Here is an 11,945-nt window from a genome sequence, read left to right as displayed (position 1 = left end):
CATCACTCGCCTTAAGGAGAACGAAAGTGGTTGAAGCAGGACGGGCAAACTTGAGGGTCATGAATTGATTGACTACCCCTCCCCCCCCCGGGCTTCCTCAAATAGATTTCAAAATAGAGTCGCAACTCCTTCTGATTCAATTTACCCCCAAAGGATATCAAGGCAATCCACGAATTCAACTGTCAAATCGAGAAGATGGAAGAATAACTTCTTTGTCCATTTCCAAGAAACTCCTGACCTAATAGACACGACCCTTTGAACGAGGGTTACACAGAGCGATGTTTATACTACACGATGCCATCGATATACGGAATGGTCACTCAGCATTTCGAAGATGCAAGCGATGGAAAGTAAACAGTCAGGAAAAAGTCATTGGGCACCCCAGGAATCCTCACAGAAGAGGCATGTGATAATCAAAACCAAGTGGTCCCCAAAGTTCTTATTCGGCTAACGGGGCATATGTTATGCTGGCAACTGAAGTTTCTTGTCGTCTGATAAAAAATAATTACTACCCCCTTTCATTAATGTTGGAAAAATTAGTATGGGAGCCCCTTAAGTCACAATGAGTGTCAGCTACACCAAAACATTTAGAAAGGTACTGGACACCCGAATTTCTTGTGACTCTGAGGGAATTATTATGACTCAAAATTATGCATTTAGATGGACACAGATATAGAAAAAGGGGATAGGTAAACACATAAAGGACGAACACAGGACCGGTTGAGAAAGTGGCATCGAGCAGATGACATGCGTTAAACAGTTTCCATCATCAGGACTCTGATGCTCTAGCCATTGAGCTATCGAGGAAACATCATTTACGCTGGAATCTGCGGGAGATTTATGCATTCACTTGCCCCGATTTTTTGACCAGAAGATGGCGTTTTGGACCTATTTAACAGTGCGAATCGTAGTACGCATAGCCAGAAGAAGGACACATCTATATCCATGTGAATGAATATGTGTTCGCCACGTCGCGGGTTTTCGGGTTCAGGTCTGTGTTTTTTGTGTATTATGAGTGTATCGTACATACAGGTATATTTATGGATAGCATATACGAGGTATGTACAATAAATACGCGAACTGGTGCATAATTGCATGGTAGCAAATGGAGAGTACCTAGAAGGATAAAAAATCGATGTAGACTAAATTTTGCAAGATAATATTTTCAATAAAATAATGGCCTCAGTTCGCGTATTTATTGGACATATCTCGTATTTGCCTAGCTGCCTAGCATTGCTTCCTTTTTTCCTTTCTGTGCAAGTATTACTTTTTTAAGTATGATAGAATATACATGCAACAATTGTACCAAACAATCTCTAAAGGTTTAATTAAGGCTTAAATTAAGTTTTTTAATTAAAGTTTCTCCTGTTGTTTTACACTTTGCTTTCTTCTACCGAAGTATTACGTAGCTTGCTTTATTGTGCTATATATTTGCCCGGTTTCACCTAGTTGATCCTGCTGAGAGTAATGGAATGTGATGTGTTGGAACACTTACACAAACTTGTATGTTTTTACAGCGATCCTTATGACTTAGATACTCGAGGAAAAAAAATGAAGGAAATAGATTTGATTAATAACGAGGTCTTATTTCCTAGTAACTCCCGTAGCCATCCTTTGACGGCCACCCCTAATCGGGTTATCGGATTAGTACTGAACGGAAACAGGTATAGCGGAATTATGAAGCGTATTTGTTAAGGAGTATTGAATTAGGATTATATTCACAATGGATAAATTAAGTATTCGCTAAAATTATTAAATGATTCTGCTAGAGCTTAATGAACAGTTCATGCAGAATTATTTTTTATGAAAACAGGTAACATTTTGGTTAAAATAAAGAGCAACGCTTCGATGAATTATGATTGATAATTTTAATCAAATTTGCGAATATTCCACACATAAATAACAGATTTCGTTCTAGATATCAAAACTCAAATTTTTTAACATAATTAAATATCAATAAATTAATTATACAAGTAATTTTTTCATTGCATTGCGAAAGCACTCACTGCAAAATTACAATTTTTTAAATGCAAAATCATGTCGAAAATATAATAGTTTGGTAGTGAGTGCTTCGAAACGATTCGATTTATTTCCCCGATGAAGAACAGCATTCCCAACTGAAGTCTCGGGGATTTCCGACTTGGCATATAGTATTCGTTCTTTGGAATGTAAGTACAGTGTTCCCAATTATTTCAAAATTTGTGTACCAACTCATCGGCAAACAATCCGAAATAAAAATATTTCCAACATTTCAAGAATTGTGCATCAGCTGATTCGACAGAGGTAGAACTTGAAATATGGCTTGGTATCAGTGGAGCTTTAGTAAGTGTATAGTTGTTTTGGTTTGAGACCATGAAAATAAACTACGTTTTTGGTCTTAAACAATCACTTTTTGTTTTTAATATGTTGCCCTAAATCCGTTAGTTGTAGCGCAACGCGTTACTTCTGCATTCCTACCTACGTCCACATAATACCATGCAAGCAACCGAGGTGTGATGTAGGGGGTGTATGCAATAGCCGTAATTTACAGCACACGAATGGTCAGTGCCATGCCCCATTTATGAGACAAAACTTCAGGAAAAAATCCGGAATTCAAATGAACTTAAAACCATTTATCATACTCAATAGGAATGCGCATGGCACAACTACCATTTATAGTAAAATCATACAGAAAGAATGATATTTTTATTGCTAAATATAACCTCGATTACTTTAGTAAAGAAACTACTACCAAAAGCCGCAATCTTATGCTAGTCTTCTTATCGGAACAATTTTTGATGAATATGGCGGATTTTCTCTGAACTCTATCTAATTCTTTTATCACCGATTCCTCCCGAGGATCCCAAATATTTGCGGCGTAGTCAAAATGGTGTCTAACTGGAGCCAAATAACACTCTCTTTAACTTTTGCATCACGTATCTCCACCACCGGTTAAAGGAAGCCAAGTCATTTAAGGTTTATCCGCAAATTCTCCTGACATGTGCACCCAAAGAAAGGCGTGATGCAAAGACTACCTCCAAATATCTGACTTGATCTGCTGTTGTTATCACTGAGCCTTGTGTTATACATATACTTTATATCATACTCATCACTTCTTTTCATTCAAAATTTCAAAAAATGCCCATATGCTTAAGCTCAGTTCTCATCCCCATTCCTTGCCCCAAAACAATATTCTGCCTAAATCACTCGAAAGTAGCTCACAATCTGCTGGACTTTATTTATTTGTACACCAACTACAAGTGATGTAAGATGATTACTAAAGTACGAGTTTAAGTCATTAATTTACGTAATATTAAGAATAGTAGCAACCCTTAAACTTCTCTGGGAGACGCCCGAAGTTACACCTACCTCTGTTAAGCACAAACCATCAATGACTACTATTTGTTTGCAATGTGAAAAGACGTTTCTAATCCAAATTATCAATTTCTCATTAATACCTTAGCATTTAAGATTGTATACGAGTATCATTTGATTGTGATGGAGTTGATTGAAGCTTTTTTGAAATAAAAAAATACAGCGTCCACCTGTGCGTTGTTTGCACCCGATATAAGACTATCGTGGATAAAAGGAACCAATTTGGTCGGAAAAGAAAATACTTTGTTCTTTCACATATATTTAATTATGCACGACCTATTTTTTGACTTACAAAGTCAGCATCAGGTCTTTGTAAGTCGAAACCTAGGTCGTGCATAATAAAATATGCTTGGAAAAACAAAGCATTTACTTTTCTGATATGAATCGCTTCCACAAAGTGGGGCCTCAAACCACTCTATTGACCCAGTTTCAAAAGATCAGCTGTTCCTAGTCCAGCTGGTTATGGCTCAGTATCTGCCTGCTGTCGATAAATCTCATAACGCTATTAACGATAATGCTTTTTAATATTTTGCATGAAATCGATGTTAAATATATGGACCGTTAATTGGTGGAATTCTCACTATCGCCGCCTTTATAGATGGGAATTATGCAAACTAGCTTCCAGTCGTAACGAATGCTCGATATTTCAGCGAAAATTTAAAATACGGTGTAAAGGGAAACACTTCCGTAGCGTCACGGGTAAAGTTGCTTGATCAAGTTACGAAGAGTCCTGGTTTTTGAATCAAGGTATAGGGAAATTATGATCGTGCTAGGAAGTTGTGCCATATTGTACGAGAAAATTCGTATTTTTAAATAATTAGAATAGTTTTTTTTGTGAAAATTTGACATTCATTCACATTTTATGAGCATTATAATAGGTATCAAGTAAGTCACACTGAAAATATATGCATGTTCATTGGCCTAATTTGACTTAATTTATACTCATGGTGACTTCCTCAGCACAGTTAACCATTATGTAAAATATGGCTTCTAAGTATGTACGATTTTATCGTACGTGCATTAGTAATCATATTATTTCGTTACGATATACCCAAATGGTTGGGCGTGTTAAAGATTGATATCAAACTTAACATATTATACATATTGAATAAAAATAATCTAGAAGTTTAATATTTCGCATTAACCGGAATTTTTGATGAAATTTGCCAAAATACATTAATTGTTATCAACAAATTTTATCATCCTGTAAAATGAACGTAGAATACACTGGAGTCTTCTCCTTATGCTGTCCCAACAAACTGTACATTCCGCCGATATGTGAAAATCACTTTTCATTATGGCCATAAGTTTACGGGAACTTTCATAGGTACGGTAGTGATCTGTTCAAGTCAAGCTGGTATTGGAGAATCGACCATTCTTTCCAAGCTTGTGTGGCTGTCATTTTAACCCAATTAAATGACTCGCACAACCCTTGTGGTCCGGCTCAATGCAAGATGTGTCTGCTCAGCGTGCGTTTGCAGCTGTGCATAGGAGGAAGGCTATTGGTCGTGACATGCGTCTTTCAGAAGTATGGCGACACGTATGTCTACAACGCTGGAGACTTTCTATCGAAGGTTACTCTTTCATGGAATAAAGCCACCCTTTCGTGTTGAAAGGGTTATTTTAGTTTATGCCATTCAAATATGGGACTAACTTTTGTTTTAACTTGTCAAAAGGGTCGTCACACAAGGGATATAGAGGTTAACGATGGTGATTTTATTAATTGAATCTCCGTCTTTGTTGCATTTCTAATGGAAGAGTAGCTAAATTGGTAAGGATTATTGAAATAAGAATTGAAATGGATGTTCATGTCACCGGAGGTGAATTCCGTTGTCTTTATGATGGACTCTATAAAAAGGAAATTTCATGAGTTTCTTAATGACATTATTTAACTAGGGCTATTTCAAGATAATTTTATTACAGCATCAGAGTTGATCGACTACTGATACTCCACGGTATGTATTTGAAACTAATAGTTTAGCGCAGGCAGAATGTGAAAAATGATGGGGATATAGGATTACAATCCAAACTAAAAGAACTTGACCTTGAAAAATCATCACTTTTCTATCGGTATTTGGGATCACTGTAATTCAGGAATTTTTGACCACAAATGTATCAACATAAAAGTGATATTGTGTGGAACAGTTTGTATCATAGTTCACAACATCCGCATTATATTGAATTTGCTCTGGTAAAATATTCCCAGAACAGTTATACCATACCTGAATCCGCCAGCTAAATCATTAAAAATGGCTGGATCCAGCATCCATGCTGAAAGAGAGTTCATTATAGTTTGGTTCGTCAATATCATATTTGATGCATATTTTTGTATCCAGGTGATTAAAATGAGAAACACTTAATCTTGTACATTCAGTATTGAAAATGTGATGTCGTTGATTTCCCATACACAGTAAACATTCAGTTATTTCACAGTTTCACCAAACCAACAATTCGATTGTCCTAATCAGCCATCGCCATGATTTCTGTAATTACACCAATAATCCTTAACTACCATTCTCCAATGTCATATACATTCAGCTTTTGGCCATGGGCTGTTCTTACCTTACTGTCTGATGATCAAATCACTTTTCTCACGGTCCTTACTCCACTAAGTATTTAAGCCAACTATTTTTCTCAGTTCTCTTTACACTTTTATTGCATAATATGTATCCAATGAATCCACCGACACGACAGAAGAACATATAGGTTGGCTATTCAGTACTTTCTGCAAGTATCATCTCATTCAATTCCCCATAAATAGAATGCATACCAATGTGGTACCATGTGATGGCAGAAATTTCCAGAGAAAGGTGACAACAACCAGGAGACATTAAGACCGATTAGTTTAATGCCCTCCGTAACCGGGACTGCGCCCTGATAAAAAATGATAGTTAACGGATTTGGGATGCTGCTATAAAAATATCGTAAATCTCATACTTAGCATTCCTTGGATATTGAGGTTGTTTAAAGTCGAAGAACTGTGCGATTCTGGACTTTAATGACATGTTCGGTAACACCGCTTGAGTGAAATTCGAGTCACAAACCAGGACAATTCCGGTGACCAAAAGCTAAGCATAAACCATATTCACTTGTCATCCCAAGGTTATATCTTAAAAAGTCTTTTTAAAATCACTATACCTTTGTTAAAGTTAGACCGTAACAGGTATAATTGTACAAGTCATTGGAAATCAAATGAACCGATATGAAGATGTGTCTCAATTCCAAGGCAACCAGAATTTATTACGTACACAATTGAGCAACGTTGCTATCGATTTTAATTCTATTCAATTATTTCATTCTCATTTTTATGATGAAATGGGTCAACTTTCAATGCCTTGATCTTTCATCCACATCCGTATCATATCCTGCGGAATGTCATGAATACCTTCAGTCTGGGTTGTAAAAACTTGTCTTTTGTGTACCGTCGTGAATGAATGGCAGCTTATATTTTGATTGAAGTTATGGCATGTTTAGCTTTTTCTTGTTGTGTCCACGAATTGTGCGAGCGGAGAGTAAATTTTTATTAAATATTTTTACCGTATTTTAACTAGGTGACCAAATTTGCTAAAATATTTCGGGTTCTAATCATTTTCTCATTGTCAGAAGTAAACTCGAGAGCCCTGACACAGTATTCAACCCAAAGGTCGGTTTGATAAGTAATAGCAGAGTTCACCCAGTACTAAGCGCGACCGCGTGTGAAATTAACACATCAGGCGAGTTCCTTTCCCTGTGCCGGTTATGGTTTCCCAGGAAGATCTGGTACCCAAAAAATCACGTAGCTTGGGTGGAGCTGTAGGTTCCCAGAGAGGCTTGCCCGGGAACCCGGGCTCTCCGGTCAGTATTCCAACGCTCTACTCCCAGAGTACCGCGATCCACTTCGAGAGCCGTATAAATATTTATTAGACTTCATCTATATCGCTCTCCTGTCAGAGAAATAGCAATATAATTTATGTAATGACTATTTAGCTTTCACAACGTTTTTTCAGAAACTATCGATTATTACCTTCCTTAACACCCAGCTTTTTCTCCTGTTGATCTCAATTACGTGCTGTATATTCCAAAATTTACCAAACAAATGCGAAATAACTTCTCCTATTTTATTTATCCTAATATTTCCATGAAACTGTATACGAGACAAGAACGTATATTTTGGACAGACTGGTGTTCCATTATATGCATGTCTCGTGTCAGGTATGAGACAAGAATGACTCCCAAGTACTCAGTTTGTTCTAAGTGATTGAATTGCAGCTCATCTATGGTGTTTACATTATCGTGTTCCCTTTACTTTTGCTAAAAAAATTGGTTTTGCATGTTAGTCAATATGAAATCCTAAATTGATCTATACATTATTGCATGATCGAAAAGTATTCTTACTTGTGACGGAAAAACCCAACATTATCTGAGTATTTATTTCCCTTTATTTTTGTACCGTTAACAAATATTCAACTTATTAAAATGTTGAAATATCAACGCTTTGTTATTTCTTTCGTTGAAACTAATATCATTCATACAGGAACTGTTCCAAAAAATACGTAGAATAAATCGGGGGGAAACATTGCTTCAGATTAGAGTACGAATTACTAAAACTCTTCAAAACAACACCCTTGTGCATCAACACACCGATGTCAGCGCCTTTGCCACGCTCCTGGTACGCTTCCGGTAAGGCATCAACAGAACCCTCGTTCAGGCACCTCGTGGCATCTTTGACATAATCCAGTGGTCCAAAATGGTACTCAAAGGGTTGGACTGGAGTCCTAATCAAAGGCCCAAATCTCATCACCAGCAACCATCTATTCTAAAAAATCCGGGTAACTTTCACAGTGGTCCAAGAGGTCCAAGGCAAGATTTTCACAAAAGCAGTCTTCCGACAACACCTTCGGGACATCTTGACACATGGCTAAATCTTCTGTGAGAATGCAATGCACAGTGGTTTTCTGAATATTGCCCTCTGCTAACATCCTGACAATTGAGGGTCAATCAGAATTGAGCATGTGTCTCACGTTTTGCACATTCTAATCACACTTTGTTGTTTATGGTTGTCCAGGGCATTCCTCATCATCAGCCTCCTCGTTACTATCCCCAAACATTCTGTGCAAGCAGAAAAACATCACTTGGGGAAATTCTCCATCTCCATTAGAATCCTCTACGATTGTCATTGTCTCCAAACCCGATTTTCCGAGTTAAACACACAATTTTATCGCATATCATTGCTCCATGGAAAGTGGCATCGTAATTTAGTGACGCCACCCTCGAACAAAGGTCCAGTTTATCAGCGATCCACACACTGCAACAACCCGCAGGCAACTGACGCGGGTCGTGTTGCTTTCCCAAGACCTGTCAACATTTACCCCACTAAAAATCGTCCCACTCCAGGTGTCCGCTTCGCCGGGAAAAATGGTTTCACTTAATGTTTGGGATAGACCCTGTAGATAGGAAAGAACTGGCTAAACCCTGTCATACAATGTTGCGGCCCTTCGTATAAGCATGCGCCTCTATTGATTACGTTGCATGAAGTACCTCTTCTTCTTTACCTTAAAATAAGCATTTCCTAATCCAGTAATGGACTTTCTCGTTAATAACATGCAATTTATGACTGCATCACTCTTTGCTAAGTTGAGCCGTATAGAAAGCTTGAATGGCATGTGGAAAGACTACATCCACTAGTATATGTATTTCTTTCCCCTCATTTTTCGATGCTGCTTCAACATCCCTGCCTCGTTGGAATAGAAAGTCAATGGGTTGAATACTTGGCTATAGACCAAGGGCTCCCGGCTTCATATACCGAATGAAATCTTTGCGCGACATGTGGGGAGATTCACTGGCCGCTGAAAATTCGTTTGAAACCAAATTGTGGATCAGGTTGACTACCACATACCGTAAGGCTTAGTTCGGGCTGAGTACTACCTACCAGAACCAACCTTAAGTTAAATTCTGCCTACAGCTGGATTATTTCAAGTGTGACTCACTAAAAAATGGAAGAATAATATTTAATATTTTTCTTTATCATATTTAAAAAAGCCTTGTTTATGCTTGTAAAACTTATTGAAGGAAAATATCACTTTTTTAGGATGGCTAATCACTTAGCTAAATTCCTAATAAATTTCATGGTGATAAATTATCGATTTTTCATGTCAATTTGGTTTCTCTTGATACGTCTTGATAACCAGGAATTTCATTTTTCATGGATCCCAAGTCTTTGCCTTATTGGCTTTATTCCATTTTCGATTTTGATTCGTCTCTCAGTCATAACCTTTACTTTAATTCGCATTCTCTTTTCTACGTCACAACGATGATTCTCAAAGGTTGTTGCCCCAGCAAAGAAATCTTTGCCCAGGCTATAATCTGTTATACAAGCTAAAGGCGAAGGAAATACCATATAAGTGGGCGAAATGGGAAGGCGTAACCTTGCAATTTTCTCTCGCGCATCCTGATAAAAGCTGGAGTAATAAAAGGATGTCTGCTTGAGACTTATATTAGATATTTTTTAGCACCGTTCGTACAGATTCTGATACTTTTTTAACCCAACTGAATAGGTTGCTATATTTAGACTGAATTTTCGTGGAACGTGGAGTAAAAATAAATTATAGTAAGGAATTAGAGAAGAAATAATTTCTACTTTTATTTCACCGAGATATAGAGCTAAATCTATCAGCTCTGTACCAAATTGAAATAAACATACTAACTTATATAACTTATATATATACTAACATTGTCACAAAATACTCGTATTACCCATATGAGAAAGATGAAGTGAAATAAAAGTCCTTCTCTTATTGACATTTATACTTATTATATGAGAAGTACGTCTAAATTTAAAGCTAAATTTCAAAGGTTTTGTATCATTCTGAAATTAAATAGAAATAAATTAAGCAATAACTGAACTGTTCAGATATTTTCTAGCATGCTATAAAGGTTCATTTATGACGATGAGAATAAAGAAGTTCACCTAACAAATTAAATTTCATTAGACGGTAGATGACTGAGGGCAGAACCCTTCAGAATTTTTTAAAGGCAGGGGAAGGTTATGTGTTCACACGCCTTTAAGGCGTACCATAGACAAAAATGATTTCATTTAGCTAGCTACAACCATTATATACGCAATGACAAATGCTAATCATGAAGTATATGACCTATTCGTTGGAGATGATATGAGACAACTAGGTTCAAGTATCTTAAAAAGACAAACTATGAAAAAGAAAGCAAGATAAACGTGTAGTATGGGGGAAGTATCAAAAATATATTTCAAATTAGAAAAAGTAAATTATTGATTTAAAATTCACTCATTGTATTTGAACTTCTATAGGTAATATTTAAACAGGTAACATCCAAAATGAGCATTTGACATGACCAACTTGATCAGATGACATCGTTAAATTTGGTTCCTTTGAGTTCAATAAACCTGGCTCTTTAGCAAAGAATATTCTTTATGCCCTCAAAATCTAGTCTCAATTATCATCCTAACCTTGGATTTGCACTTCAGGTCTATTTAATGTGAAGTTTATTAAAATTATCAGACTGGAATTTTGTTAGATCGAGCGTAGTGGACCAGTTCCTTTCCTAATGTCACCAGGGGTATTGCAAATAATTAAATTTAGGATTCTAGTCTACCATTTTTTTAATTCAGGATATACCCTTCCAACAGCTAATGCTGAAATGAATGGAAATTTTGCAATTCTATGTAATCATATTCGTCATACTCTACCTCATATTGCCGTAAGGAGCACAACCAGTCGTCATACGTTAATCGAAAGTGTTTGTGAAATTTTCGGCTTGAAATTTTAGCCAACCCGCAAAGATTCCACTATGTAACTCTTAAAAATTTCCATTTTTAATCGTCAGTTGCCGAAATAATTGCATATAGGTATTGCAGATATTTAGGCCCCTCATGCTCGCTTCTCTAGCATCAATTAATAAATACAGATCAGGGTATGGCGAACAGCGGCTAAGTCGTGAATGAGCCTGAGACCAAGATTTGCGGCCTAAGTAACCAAGCACACGGCCCAGAGAAATTGACCACGCCCTTTTTCACTTTCTTAGTGGAACAGAGAAAGTTTGGGTCAAAATACAACTCGAAATACCGACATCACAACTGGGGGCGTAGCTCAGATGGTAGAGCGCTCGCTTAGCATGTGAGAGGTACCGGGATCGATACCCGGCGCCTCCAAATTTTTACAGAATTTTTTGAAAGCATTTGCTTGCGCATTTTTCAAATTAATTATAGTTCTCAATGATTGGATTTTAGTGACACATTGACTTAATCCCCGAAATATTGTTTTAAAATCTCTGTTCGGAAATCTCTTAAATAAACTTGCGAGGAACCAGCTTTTCTATCTCTAAAACGATAAAGGTTATATATGTACATTACGGTATAGTCTTGAAGACTGAGCAATGAAATTATTCTTTGTCATTTATGTTATTTCCTGCATATTTCATAGAGCTTATCATACAGACTAATGGTTTAATAAAAGCAAAATTACTTAGAGTAATCCTAGCCCGTCTTCGAATAACGTAGCGGACATATTTATATTGATCTGTGTATTTATAACTATATTTATAATTGAGTACTTGGTATGGTGGGCGAAGAGAGGGGT

The 11,945-nt window shown here is 36.9% G+C and overlaps 1 non-coding gene across 1 annotated transcript; it reads left to right on the top strand.

The window, feature by feature from the left end:
* Nucleotides 1-11,445: 11,445 nt before the first annotated feature.
* Nucleotides 11,446-11,518, top strand: TRNAA-AGC (transfer RNA alanine (anticodon AGC)). The gene has a single exon. It is a non-coding gene; the product is annotated as a tRNA-Ala (tRNA).
* The last annotated feature ends 427 nt before the right edge of the window (nucleotides 11,519-11,945 follow it).

This window comes from Hetaerina americana, unplaced genomic scaffold (genome assembly GCF_022747635.1).
Source record: "Hetaerina americana unplaced genomic scaffold, ioHetAmer1.1.p SCAF_15, whole genome shotgun sequence".
In the NCBI taxonomy this organism is placed as follows: domain Eukaryota; kingdom Metazoa; phylum Arthropoda; class Insecta; order Odonata; family Calopterygidae; genus Hetaerina; species Hetaerina americana.
Note: the sequence above shows the minus strand (reverse complement) of the source record. Positions and strands in the feature narration are given on the sequence as shown.